Below are 15,155 nucleotides of genomic sequence, written 5' to 3'. Positions count from 1 at the left end.
TTGATTTAATTTTTAAGTTTATCTTTAATTACAGTTGGCATATACTATTATATTATTTTCAGGTCCAGAACAAAGTGATTAACCATGTATATACTTATGGAGTGATCACACCAATAAATCTAATACCCACCTGGTACCATATGCACAGTGATTGCTATATTATTGATTGCACGGTAATGCTCACCCACGGATCCACCACAGGAGAGACCCTAGACCAGTGATGGCGAACCTTTGAGCTCGGCGTGTCAGCATTTTGAAAAACCCTAACTTAACTTAACTCTGGTGCCGTGTCGCTTATAGAAATTTCTTGATATTTGCAACCATAGTAAAACAAAGATTTATATTTTTGATATTTATTTTATATATTTAAATGCCATTTAACAAAGAAAAATCAACCAAAAAAATGAGTTCGCGTGTCACTCTGACACGCGTGTCATAGGTTCGCCATCACTGCCCTCTACCATCAGGTAGACAAACAGAATATATAAAGGAATCTTACTAATCAATACTAAAAAGACAACCAAATAAAAATGGGGGAAAGACTTGAAGAGACACTTCATTAAAAAGGATAAACAAGGGTCCAACAAGCACATGACAAAGTGCTTATCACTAGTTGTCAGGAAAATACCAATTAAACCAACAGGAAAAATACTACTCTACACCCACTAAAATAGCTAAAATTAAAAAGACAATGACAACAATATGGGTCTAGAGCTTTTATACATTTACAGTGGGTGTGTAAAATGTCACAATCATTTTGAAGAAGTTGATGTGGCAGCTTTTTACATAGTGAAATGTGCACCTTTAACCACAAAATCTCAATCCTAAGTATTTATGCAAGAGACGTTAAAATATATGTCCACAAAAAGACTGATACACAAATATCCATGGCACTCCATTCACAATATTCCAAAACTGGAAATAACCCGAATATCAATGACATTTTATAAACAGATGGTGGTAAAGTCACACATGGAATACTACACAGAAATAAAAATAATGAGCCACAGCCGGCGTGGCTCAGTGGTTGAGCTTCGACCTATGAACCAGGAGGTCACGGTGCGATTTCCAGTCAGGGCATGTGCCCGATTTTCGGGCTCAATCCCCAGTGTGGGACGTGCAGGAGGCAGCTGATCAATGATTCTCTCATCATTGATGTTTCTATCTCCTCTCTCTCCTTCTTCCTTCCTCTCTAAAATCAATAAAAAATATATTTTTTAAAAAAGAAAAATGATTAAAAAAATAAAATATTTTTTAAAAAATAATGAGTATCTGATACACATAATAACATGGATGAATCTTGGGGGGGGGGGGGGGAAATGCAGCCAAACATGAAAGAGTATATATTGTGTGATTTCTTTCAAGTGCCGTTCACAAACCAGTAAAACTAATCTCTGGTGATAGAAATCGGAAAATGGTTTCGTGTGGGAGGATTAGCATGATTGGAAGGGGTCACAGAACTTTCTGGGCTGATGGAAATATTCTATAATTCATTTGTGAACTGGGGATCTGTGCATTTTGCTGCATATAAATTTTTAACTTAAAATATTTTTTATAAAATCATTTTTAAAATACAATCCAATGTCATTTATTATTTCTCTGATCTTAATTTCTGCCACTCACTCTCTTGACCCTCTGTTATTTCTCATCCTTTCTACTTGTTATTCTTTCTGCCTGGAAACTACTGTCCTCTCAGATAGCCGCACTATTTGAATTTACATGGACCTATATGAGTTTTTGCTCCATCATTTAATTTAGGTCTGTGTTCAGATATGGGCCTCAAAGCAAAGGGTATACCCTTACTATCTTGTATAACACTAGCGGCCCAATGCACAAAATTCATGCAAGGGGCTGGGCTCCCCGCCGCAGTGGCAGCGCCTCTGCCCCACCCACTCTGGCGGCCACCTCGGTCCTCGAAGCCCCGGCTTCGTCCAGGTCGTCCAGAAGGACCTCAGGTCTAATTAGAATATTACACTTTTATTATTATAGTTAGATCACTGTAATCACAATCTATATCCATTTCCTGCTTCATTTTTCTTCTCTTTCTTAACATTTATCACCATTTGTATGTATTGTGAGGGCAGAGACTTGCTTCTGTTGTGTGCTATTGTTTTACAACCCCTAGAATACTTCCTGGCACATAGTAGTCTGTTGAAAAATATTTGGTGAATAATTGTTACACTGAATATATCTTCAAGCTTACTATACTAAAAAATCAAAGTTATATTTAGTCAAAAGTAATACTTTTAGGTGAATATTTTCTCTGCATTGTAAATTAATCCTGGGATAGCTATTATTAAAGCATCACAGGATTTTTCAGCAGGCTCAAATAAAGATTTTCTGATTCCACTGTGTTTTATGGAAGCTTTGTGATAAGGAAAGCAAAGAAAGTTAAGTATCCCAAAAACTTTTATACCCTCCTCCTGCATTTCTTTTGCATAAAAGTCTCACAATTTTATGCAAAAGAAATGATGGGTATCAAGATATTCATTTTATACATAGATGCAATGTGGTCCAATCCAATAATCTGAAGAGCTACCAGATATATTTTAGACCCAGAAGAGACCTTAGACATCATCTAATAGAGACATCTAGTAGAAAACTCACAGCAAAGTGGGAACATAGGGAGCATGCCTCAATATAATAAAGGTCATATATGACAAACCCGCAGTCAACATCATACTCAATGGGCAAAAACTAACAGCGTTTCCCTTAAGAACAGGAATAAGACAGGGATGTCTGATAACTAAAAGTGTTTCCTTTAAGATATGGACAGAGATGTCCACTTTCACCACTCTTATTCAACATAGTACTGGAAGTCCCAGACAAAGAAGAGGAAATAAAAGGCATCCAAATTGGAAAGGAAGAAGTAAAACTGTCATTATTTGTAGATGACATGATACTGTTATAATAGAGAACCCTAAAGATTCCACAAAAAAATAATTAGAACTGATAAATGAATTCAGTAAAGTAACAGGATACGAAATAAATATCCAGAAATCAGTTTTAAACGCCAGTAATGAATTATATCAGGAAGGGAAACTAAGAAATCAATCCTGTTTACAATTGCATTCAAAAATAAATTACCTAGGAATACATTTAATCAAGGATGTAAAAGACCTGTACTTGGAAAATCATAAGACACTGAAGAAAGAATTTGGAGAAGATACAAATAAATGGAAGCATATACTGTGTTCATGGATAGGAAAAATTAACATCATTAAAATGTCCCTACTACCCAAAGCACTCTATAGGTTCAACACAATTCCTATCAAGATACCAATGGCATCTTTCACAGAACTAGAACAAATATTCCAAAAATTTATATGGAAACACAAAAGACTCTGAATAACCACAACAATCTTGAGAAAGAAGAATAAAGTTGGAGGAATCAGACCACCTGTTATCAAACTAGACTACAAGGCCATAGTAATCAAATCAGCATGGTACTGACATAAAAACAGACATATAGATCAAAGGAACAGAATAGAAAGCCCAGAAATAAACTCATGCCTTTATGGTCAATTAATATTCAACAAAGAAGGCAAGAACATATAATGGGGTAAAGATATTCTATTTAGTAAAGGGTGTTGGGGAAATTGAACAGATATATGCCCCCAAAAATCTGCTTTTAGCAGATAAAAAAAAAAAACCAGAGGCTCAGAGTGGGGTGAAGCACTTTGCCCAAAGGCACACAGCAAATTAGCCTCTGACACATGGCTTTTTCTTTTTCTTTCTAGCACTAAGTGCCCCTTTCATTTTATCTCAAAAACCTTTAACTTTTCATCTCTCCCTCCACTCCACCCTCCAGTATCATTCCCTTCATCAAGAAGTATTTATTTTTTTTTTTTCTAAAGGAGAAATTCTGTGAATCTTGCAAGGTCAAGTAAAGCCCAGAGTCTGAAAAGTTCAGGTGGATTCAAACCCCAACCCAGCCAGATAATCTCATTCATTCATCCATCCATTTATTATCCACCCATCATCCACTCATCTGCCCATCCATCATCCATCCACCCATTCATCTTTTCATCATCTACTCATCCACTCATTCATCATCCATCCATCCATCATTATTATCCATCCATCTATCCACTCATTCATCCATTCAGCACATATTTATGGCACTCCCTCTGGGGCCAGGGACTGGGCTGAAGCAAACTTTGGTTTATTCTCCTCCTATGAGTACAGCATGTCCTCCCACAGAGCCATAGCAGGGAGTGGCCCCCTCATGTCTTTGAATACCTACCTCACAAAAAGGCCCTATGTGATTATTAGAGCCTAGACACTCAAGCAGTGACAGCTGTGAGTTCCAGATTCCTTGGCTGCAGGGGCTCTGTCTGGTTCACTACTGTACTTTGAGGAGGCAGCACAGAGGGGTGCCCACTAGCTGCTCCCAGATGGAGCCTTGTCCATGTCCAGCTACTGAGGTACATGGTGTCAGGAAAAGGCCACACATGACCCTGGACTCTGGGCATGATGTCTGCTTCTGCTATTCAGAGGCCCCAACGAGGAGAAATTTTGTAGATGGCCCCACACCTCCAGAAAAGAAAATGCTTAAGACAATCAGATGGAAGAGAAACGGAGCGATGGTGCCTTCACAGCCCACAAAACAGAACACACTTTTAGGAAATAACAACTGTATGGAGGGACTCGGGTTGTGATTTTACTGGAGATCCCTCTGATAAACAATCAGCCTTCTGTTTCTATTGCTGTCTTTCCACCTGCCTTTTTCTTTCCTTCATATCCCCTTTCCTCCTGATGTCCTGGTTCTGGGCCAGATAACATCTACCAAGATTCTAAAATTAGCTCCTTAAGGGTCAGCATCTGAGAATTTAAAGTGCCTCCAGAACCTGGGGACTTTCTGACACATGTGAGCACAGACACACACGCACACATAGACAGACATACACAGAGACACACACAAGCTCGCTGGTGCAGAGGCCAAGGGTGTTTAACAGAAGCCTTCATCAGGAGCCAGTGGAGTCCCATAGAATGACCTTGAGCACAAAACCTTCCCTGAATCCCCCGATGAGTTGGGTCATCAACTCTCCAATTTCAGGGTTCTTTTTTCAAAACCCTTTTTTATATTATTTATATAATGAGTAGGCATTTATAAATAACCAGTGATGTACCAAGTTGGGGGGATGGTGAAAGCAGTTGGCGAGGGGTACGGGCAACAAGAGGCTGCATTGACGACAGAGCATTAAAAACAATGAAAACTGAGCAGAAGTCAGTGTGCTTTCATTCCCACCCTACGCTGACCATTATCAACAATGTCAATGATAAACACTCCTCCCTGCCAGGGGGACCGTGCCCCTGTGCCCCCTGCACCACGTGCTTGGGGTGCCACTGTAAATAGAAGGACTTATGTTACCACAGAAACAAGGACAGTGTGGCAGTGCCCTCGGCGGTCCCAGATCTGTCTCTTGCTTCAACAGTGTTTGGATGGAACAGACCCAGGGACACCCCTCCTTCCAGCCTCCGGCCTCTCTCCTGCGTCTTACCCAGTCACCACCTTCAGAACCACCGGAGACCAGCCAGCACACCCGGTTGTTGTTTCTTCTACCTTAACTCCTCATTGCCAAACAACCATGAGCTCCCAAATTCGTCAGAATTATTCCACCGAGGTGGAGGCTGCGGTCAACCGCCTGGCCGACCTGCCTCTGCAGGCCTCCCACACCTACCTCTCTTGGGGCTTCTATTTCGACCTGACGATGTGGCTCTCAAGGGCGGGGGCCACTTCCTCCCCGAGGTGGCAGAGAAGAAGTGCGAGGGCGTTGAGCGTCTCTTAAAGTTGCAAAGCCTCCCCAGGATGAGTGGGCAAAGCCACCCTGGCCTCGAAGAGGAACCTGAACCGAGTCCTTTTGGAGCTGCCTGCCCTGGGTTCTGCCCGTGCAGACCCTCCCCTCCGTGACTTCCTGGAGAACCACTTCCGGGTGAGGAGGTGAAACTCATAAAAGAAGATGGGCGGCCACCTGACGCACCTCCGCAGGCTGGCCAGCCCCAGGCTGGGCTGGGCAAGTAGCTCTTCGAAAGGCTCACCCTCAAGCACGACTAGGAGCCTTTGGAGCCCAGAGGCGTTTGAGGGGCCCCTCTGCTGTCTGGCTTTTACCTGAGCCTCCTCCTGAAACGACTAGCTATTTTTTTAACCACCCTGAAGCCCTCTCCCATGCATTGAACCAAATGAAACAATAAAGCTTTTTGCAGAAAAAAAAATGTGGAAGATGTGTCCTTGTTTTATAGAAAGAAATCAGAAGGAAGGGGATTCTGACACATGCTACAACATGGATGAACTGTGAGGACATTATGCTAATGAAATAAGCTACTCAGAACAGAACAATTCCCGTATGATTGCCCTTATATGAGGGACCTGAAGTGGTCAAATTCACAGAGACAGAAAGGAGAACAGTGGTTGCCAGGGGTGGGGGAAGGGGAAATGGGGAATTAGTGTTTCGTGTGTGCAGTTTCCGTTTTGCAGTATGAACATAGTTCTGGTGCTGGATGGTGGTGATAGTTGCAAATAATATGAACTCACTTAATGACACTGGACCATACACTCAAAAATGGTTAAAATGGTCAACTTGATGTGTGTTTTGCCACCTTAAGAAAAAAAGTCAGGAGCGGTGCCAGCACAGGCAAGATAGGGCCACACAGACCCAGCCTTCCCCCATCACGTAACCTCGGGCAAGCCACACGGATGTTGGCCGCCTCGGTCCCCACTCTGTAAAATGAGATTGGTAATTCCTACTACATCCGAGGAGTCAAGGCGGCTGAAACAAACCAGGTAACGAGCCATCCAGGTATGTAATTCTATCGTGAGAATCTAAGATTTTATTGGAGAGGTATGATAGGAATGTGCCCCTGGACCAGTGGACAAGTGGCCCCAAGGGGTCAACCAGCAGCAGAGGTCAGGAGGGTTGAGGAGGGCTCAGCGGAGGGTAGGGAGATAGGAAGAGGGACACCGACGTCAGTCTCCCAGCCTGGGTGGACGGTGTGGCCCTTCCAGATGACTGGGGCTTAGGAGGAGAAGAGGATGCCGTGACTTCCATCTGAGGACTCGGATTCCATCCAAGTGCTTTTCTGAGTCCTTTGGGTAGTGACTGTGGTCACTTTGTAGTGAGTTGATTAGATTTACTCAGAGGACACCGACTTGGTGCTTGGCTTGGGAAGGGTATGAGCACTGCCCACTGGACATCTGGGAACATCCTGGGTGATGGAGGAGGGTTACCTGCCACACAGGGAGGACCAGCGGATGCCTGGCTTTGGGGCCAGCACGCCCACATATGCATTCAACCAAATAAGGAGCAATGACTCTTCCTGGCAGTGGGGATAAAACACAAGTGAGACAGATAACACCCCTTCCTCATGGAGCTTACATTCTACTTAGGGTGGGGGGAAAAGCAGCAGTAAATGCATTGCATTTCATGCATTGACAATGGTGCTGGAGAGAAGAATGAAATGAAATAAGTCAGATGGGAATGTAGGGTTGGGGTAAGGTTTGATTTTAGACTAGGTGACCAGGAATGGTCTCTATAAACAGACCTGAATTTAGGAGGTGAGGGAGGCATGGGGAATAGCAAGTACAAAGGCCCTGTGGCCAGTTTGGGCCTTTGTGTGTTGAAAAGACAGTGAGGAGGCCAGGGTGGTTGGAGCAGGACAGTGTGGGAGTGAGGTCAGGAGGAACAGGATGGGGGGCAAGGCAGAGTATGAAGGGCCTCATAGCTGATTATAGAGACATTAGAGGCCCAATGCACAACATTCATGCACTGGTGTTGGGGGGAGGCGTCCCTCAGTCCAGCCTGCACCCTCTCATAGTCTGGGACCCCTCAGGGGATGTCCAACTGCCGGCTTAGGCTCACATGGGCCTAAGTTGGCAGTCGGACATCCCCCAAGGGGTCCTTAGTGCTGCCGCGGAGGCGGGCACCACTGTTGCGCACACCAGCCATGAGCCCAGCTTCTGGCTGAGCGGTGCTCCCCCTATGGGAGCGCAATGACCACCAGGAGGCAGCTCCTGCATTGAGCATTTGCCTCCTGGTGGTCAGTGCACATCATAGCAACCTGTCGTTTGGCCATTTGGTCAATTTGCATATTAGGGTTTTATTATATCAGATTGGGGAGCACTAGATTGTTCAAGTAGCAAAGTAGTATAGCCTGACTTAAATGGAAAAGCCTGTAGGCACATGGGCCAAAGCAGGGATAGCTATAATGAGGTGAGAGAATGCCACGATGGAGGTGGGAAGAGGTGGGCTGTCTCAAATGCTGCGGGAAGAACTGGGGGGCCTGGGACAATCTCTCATGAGAACCTTGGGCCCTGCAGGATCAGGCCTCCACAAGTCATCCCGAACTCCCCTCTTCTGACACTACCTCACCAGCCACTTCGGTTTAACACCATGGCATCAGCCATGTGTTATTGTCACCCACCTCCCCCTCCAATGGGTCACCGAGCCCTGCCCAGCTCTGACTGGCCTGTGCTGCATCCCCACCTCGATGTCCTTTAGGCACCTGAGTGTGAGGACCCATCCCTGAACTCCACGTTTTACCCTCTCAGAGCCCCCACTTCTCTGCGCCCCTCACTTCCTGTAACCACAGCATCCTGGGGTCAGACCCTCCGCTCTCCACTCTTGCCTCCAGCCACCTCTTATCTGCTCCTCCTGCACTCAGCCCCGCCCCAGAAAGAGTCCTTCTCTTACCGCCCCAAGGCTAGCCTAAATATTCCAAAATGGTTTTAGTTTTTAAAGTCTTATCTGTTAGAGATTTGTTCTGAACATTTATGGGTAACATGATATGATGTCTGAGATTTCCTTTAAAACACCTCAGCAAAAATCAAGAAGGTGGGAGGAGATGGAAAAAGATATTGGTTGGACCGAAGTGGCAAGTACTTGAGGATTTGTGCGGATTGTTCTCTCTGCTTTTATGGATTTAGTGAAAAAGTAAAAACAATGCAAAATAGGAGCAAACCCTGCTGAGGCCTTCAGGGCTCCCTGGTCCCTCAGCACAAAGTCCAACCACCTTCAGAGAGTGAAGAGCAAGGTGGGTGCAGCTCGCCAATGCTGTTCATAATTCCTGGCTCATGGTGATAATTAAAACCACCTTCAGACAGTGCAGCCCTTCCTGCCTGGACCAGCATGGACAGCCCCCACCACCCCTTCCCCTGCACACCAGCCCATCTTTGCCCAGGCACCTGACCCCATTGTTTCTCTGGCAATCCTGAACAGCCTGTGTTCCCAGGGGAACCCTGGCCATTTTTCTTGCCTCAGTGCCTTTTCCTGTGTTGTTCCCTCAGCCTGGAGCATCTTTCTCACAGTTTTTCAACCCACTAACGGCTTTTCCTGAGGACTTGGCTTTAGCACTGCCTCCTCCAGGAAGCCCTCCCAGACCTCCCCGGCCCTGTGTTGTCCCAGTTGCTGTCCTGTGTCCACTGTGCTGGGAGAACCCATCTCTGCTCTGAATAGGAGGGCGGGGACCAGGTCATCTTGTCCCTATCACGTGTCTGGGCCTGGCACACAGTGGGCACTCAATAAATATTTGTTAGAAAAATACATGAAAATGTGTTCCTATTTCCATTTCAATATTAAGCAAAACCACCACTCTCTCTCCTTGCCTACCATGGGAATAAACATTTGTTAACTGCTCGACGTCAGCTTTAAGCCAAATATTCTGATTTTTGGAAGGGGCCTCTCAATCCAGCCATCCCAGAAGCCTTAAACACTCACAGTGCTACCGTTCCTGGAGGGAGATGCCCTGCCCCTCACCTTTAATAGTTCGTCTGAGGGTCTGGAAAGGCTAAGCTCAGGATGCTCTGAGGCTCCTGCCGGCACCTCACCGGGACATGCAAATCACCTGAGGCTGCCCCGTCCCAGACCCACTCCGTCCCTGCGCTGAGGCCCCAGCGCAGAGTGTTCAGCGCCATCACGTGATTCCAATGCGCATCCAGCGCTAAGAACCATGGGCTAAGTCAGAAACCAACCCCGTGGGGAAGGGCCAAACGCCTCGAAACACCTGCTGCCTGCTGAGGGCATTTAAGCCCCGCCCGGGGTGTGGGCTGCAGCTCCCTGCAGGTGAGCAATAAGCGGGCGGTGCCCATCCTGTGTGAGGTGCCCGGCTCCTGGTGTGGCCGTGTCCTCCCTGAGGCCTCTTCCCAGGGACTGACCAGACACCTTGCTCTTGTTCAGGTAATGAGCCACGAAGCCTTTTGGGGACCCTGGCAGGGTGCTGCCCTCTTCCCTTCCCAACGCCAGGGGCTCCCCGACGGCCTCGGCGGGTTGAACTCAGCCTCGGTTTACAGAAACTGTTGCCAGGATGGGTGAGGAGGATGTGGCAGATGGCGGGTGTCCGTTTACTCTGTAGAGCCCAGGTGGGAGCTTACAGGTGCGTGGAGCCAGGTGTGACCACACCGCAGCCTGGGGATCTGTGTGCCCTGTGCCTTTACTTGTGTTCTCCCTTCCTGAAATAGCCCTCTGGGCGTTTTCACCCGATTTGGCCCCTCCCACAAAGCCTTCCCAAGCCTGGGAGGTGCGACCACCGGGAAGAGGGCCTGGTCTCCAGCCTCCTTCTCTGCTCTGACACCTGCCTCCCCTCTGGGCCAGGCTGAGCCCTAAGGGAGGCCTGGCTGTGCGCCTCCCTGCATCAAACGGGGTGTCTGCGTGTGTCAGGCCCCCGTCAGCAAAGCCCTGTGGGGAGCCAAAGTTTGCCGAGACGGGGCCTGTTCCTGGGGCCCGCAACCCCTGCCCAGAAGTCCCACCCCAGCCCTGGCGGTGTCTGCTTGTGGCCTGTGCACCTTGGAGTGTCCACAGTCCAGGCAAAGAGGAGAAACGTGTCCCAAAACTCTACCAACTTCCCCTTCTGTAATTAGCCCCTTGGAGCACGTGCAGATCACTGGGGCACGGAGAGGTGGTGCGAGTATTCAAAGGTTAACTTGGAGGAGGAGTGGGGTTATTGGGAGTTAATGCTCCACACATTTCTGAAGGCTGTGTTAATTTAGAGTCAGAAAAATACTGCTTTAGAGGAGCCAGCTCTTGGATGGCGAAATATATCTTAATTTAACACAATTCTCAGTTCATGAAAGATGCTCAGAGTCAAAGATTGGCTCTATCGAGAAATTCATAGAAAGCAAAAAAAATGTCCTGCCCCTGGCCAGTGAGGCTCAGTTGGTTGGGTGTCATCCGTGCACCAAAGGGTTGCTGGTTCGGTTCCTGGTCAGGGCACATGCCTGGGTTGCAGGCTCCATCCCTGGTGGGGGCTGCAGGAGGCAGCCTATCGATGTTTCTCTCTCACATAGATGTTTCTTTCCCTTCCTCCCTAAAAATCAATAAAAATATTTTTAATGTCCTATAATGCCCCAGCTAGAAAAGGTAACTCAGGACCATTAACAAGACTTGGCCAGGGTCCCTTGGCTAGGTCTCTGCCACCTGACACCCAGGACAGGGGTCCCTGTGTGGGGAGCAGCAGAGCTGGCCTGACGCTGGGCGCGCGCTTGTGTGTGTGTGTAGATAAAGCCCTTTAGTTTGTGGCATTGGTGGCGTTTGCCTAAATAACAAGTGTGGCTTTCTCTGGAACTCAAATTCAGAAGCTACTGGTGAAGAATGACAGGGTAGCCCGCTCTCCCGGCTGCTGCAAAGAGCACTGTGAGGGAAGGAAGCCACTTTGAGCTGTGACTAGAGAAGCTTGTGAAAAACAGAAGGGTTTGCTTTGCAGCTGTTTGTGCAGGATGGCCCCCAACGGAGTGGTTTGGCCAAATCTATGACTTTCAAACTGTTCTCTCCAGACACCTCAGGGAGAGGAGAGGACCCTGTCTGATCTGAAGCTGAGTTTTCTCTGCTTGTGCCATCTCATCCTATATAATAAAAGCTTAATATGCAAATCGACTGAACAGTGGAACGACCGGTCATTATGATGCACACTGACCACCAAGGGACAGACGCTCAATGCAGGAGCTGCCCCCTGGAGGTCAGTGCGCTCCCACAGGGGGAGCTCCGCTCAGCCAGAAGCCCTGAGCCGGGCTCACGGCTGGCAAGCACGGTGGTGGGAGCCTCTCCCACCTCCCCCACTCCCCATGGGGAGTGGCCTAAGCCATCAGTCAAACATTCCCCGAGGGTGCTGGACTGCAAGAGGGCACAGGCCAGGCTGGGGTACTACCTCCCCACCCCCGCCCAGTGCATGAATTTCGTGCACTGGGCCTCTAGTATTTGATATTTTATTTGAAGGAATGTGGCAGCCATCTGAACCCCTGGATCCACTTCCAAAGCTCCTTATGGCTATACATCCTGGAATGTGGCAGAAGGATGAATGGTCCTAGAGTTAGGCACTGCCTTGGGCCTCCTCAGAAGCAAAAGCATTTTATCTCCTGACACCAAACTGGCCTCTTATGTGCATTCAGACAGCCCCATGAACTGAGCTGTTTAAGTGGGTGAGCAGCAATGAGGCGGCTACACATAGCCGAGTATTTTGGAGGTGACCGCCACTGTTTCCATTGCCTAAAACACATGCTTTTCTATTTTCCAACTTCTCGTCTTACACATTAAGTGCCATGGTGGTGACTCGGTGTTTTCCTAATTGGACCTTTTTTACAGATTGTTTGCTTAGTGATCCAAAGCATTGATGCAGGAATCAGACAGATCTAGGATGAAGTCCTGGCCCTGATGTGTAACAGCTAGAGGAGCTCTGGGTGTCTGTGGGAAATCATGTCTGAGATGGTTTCCCCACCTCCAAAATGGCACTGTCTCTACCTTACTATTAATATTGCTTCATTTAATCCTACGTGTCCAACACTCCTGGCATGTAATCAATGTGTTTGGGCCATTGCTCCCTGAAATGGGCCCATAATACTAGTGTACTCCAGACTTATAAAATGCCATATGTCTTCTGTCTTGGAGATGTAGGATATAGCTTCTCCTTAAATCTAAATCTCCGTTTCCTTTTAATAATCCCCTTCAAACTGGATATTACAACTAGAAAACTTTTTTGAGATGGTGTTTTAAAGGTAGCAATGACTTACCTTTCAGTCATAAAAAGAAACTCTTTTCTTTATGAGATTATTTAAGAGTAGATGAGAGCCCTGGCAAGTGTTGCTCAGTGGATAGAGCATCAGTCCATGTACTGAAGGTTTGTGGGTTCGATTCCCAGTCAAGGGTGTGTACCTGATTTGTAGGTTGCATCCCTGGCCCTGGTGGGGGTGCATGTGGAAGGCAACCAATTGATGTGTCTCTCTCACATCGATGTTTTCCTCTCCCCCCTTATTTCCTCTTTTCCACACTCTCTGTGAAAAGCAATGGAAAAAAAATATCCTTATGTGAGGATTAACATTTTTAAAAAAGTAGATGGGAGGATAGGACATGGTTAGTCTCTGGCCTGAGCTTGCAGGGCTGAGATTGTCCTACAATACAGGTAAAGGCACCTCCTGCTTGAACTTTTAATTGAATTAACCTAAAGCCTGATATTGATTTAAGCCAGTTTCTGTGAGGTGCTTCTCCTGCTAATATACAGCAACTGAAGGACTGTGGACGTCACAGAGGCCCCTCTACCTCACATGGGAGGTGGGGGTTGGGGAAGTCGCCAACATGACCCTGTCAACAGAATGGTTGAGAGCTTCCTTAATGTCCCTTTGAATGGTTGTATCACAGCTCCAGATGGAGCGGTGCTGGGCAGTGTGGGAGGGATTGGTCAACTCCAAGAAGTAATTTGCATTTTTCATTTGCGGATTTGCAGACAAATTGTAGGCTATTCTTGCCCACGCTCCTAAAGGGGCTGATGCTTTAAAACAGGTAAAGGCACCACAACAAAGCCTCAGTCAACATGTCTCCTATCTTGCTGTGGCTGGCTGGTGGTGCTTTGGTCTTGGGACTTGTCCCTGGCTTGGTAGCCAGCTATTACCAGTAGTGCCTATAGTTCTGAAACTATATTCTGTTGTTCCGTCTCCAAATCCATTCTTTCTCCTGGTCTTTTGCTGGCTCTTCATTCTCTTGGGCCCTAATATAATGTCACCAAGACACAATTCTTGTTCTGTTCTCACATAGAGTTCATCTCTCTTCTTAAGACATCAGTTTTGTCTCTCTACTCACTTATGGAATTCTTCAAGTTGTATATATGATCAGTTCCAAATTGATATGTCTAAATTAGTCTTTCCTATCGAAATTATTCTCTCTTCTATAGTGTAGTCATGCCCATTCTATATACTTGGAAACAATATTCATTACACACTTTTAAGAAATGTCATTCCCTGCGGCCTTGTAGAAAGTTCAAACTTGGGCCTGATTTTAATAACCTCCTCTAATTGAGGACCAACTCCCTTTGTGACCCTATCACCCACCACCCTCATCCAACAAATATGTGAGTGCCTACTTACTCTATGCCATGCATTGTGAAGGGCCTGAGAAATTGTACCTAAAACACACATAATTCCATTATCACTAAGAGTACAGGGAGACAGATACACAAGAAACAAGAAAATATTTGGTGGTGGTAAAAAGCTATGGAGAAAATAAAACAGACTGAGTGGGAGATACTTAGATTCTTGGGTGGGAAAGAGTTAGAGAGGGAGTGGGCTGGGACCAGCTCACTCAGGGCATCATAGGGAGTTTGGGTTTTCTTTTATGATCAATGGGCATCCAGTAGAAGGTTTTTAAGTGGGAAAAATTACATAATCAGATTCTTGTCTTTAAAAGATCACATGGTTTCTTTGTCGAGAATAGATTAGAATAAGGCAATGGTAGAAGCAGGAAGAATCATTGGGAGGTGGTTGCATAGTGAAAGTGAAAGATGGTGGCGGCCTGGTTCGGGTGGAGGCAGTGTTAAAAGAATTAAAAGGAGTGGGTCAAACTTGAGACTGTCCTGACCCAATGAGCTGGTGGATTGGGTGTGGGAGGAGAGGGCCACCTGCCTATCATAGCCTGGTTGGATTCCTTACTGTCCTGCACATACACTCTGTATACAACCCTTTGGGCACACCCACATGGAAGCATTCAGTGCTTTATTTCCATCCATCCTAGCCATCAAGGGCCCAGTTCAAGCCAAACTCCCTCTGAAAGGTTTCCCTTCCATATACAGCCTAGGACTGGTCCCCTCTGAGCTCCCACAGTGCTCATCACCTATTGAGCTGGTGTGGTGATGCCTGTGGCAGCGGACTTCCTGATTCTGCTCTCCATTCCACTGTGAGCCCT

This window comes from Myotis daubentonii, chromosome 5, assembly GCF_963259705.1.
Source record: "Myotis daubentonii chromosome 5, mMyoDau2.1, whole genome shotgun sequence".
NCBI lineage: Eukaryota > Metazoa > Chordata > Mammalia > Chiroptera > Vespertilionidae > Myotis > Myotis daubentonii.
This window is presented reverse-complemented; position numbering follows the sequence as displayed.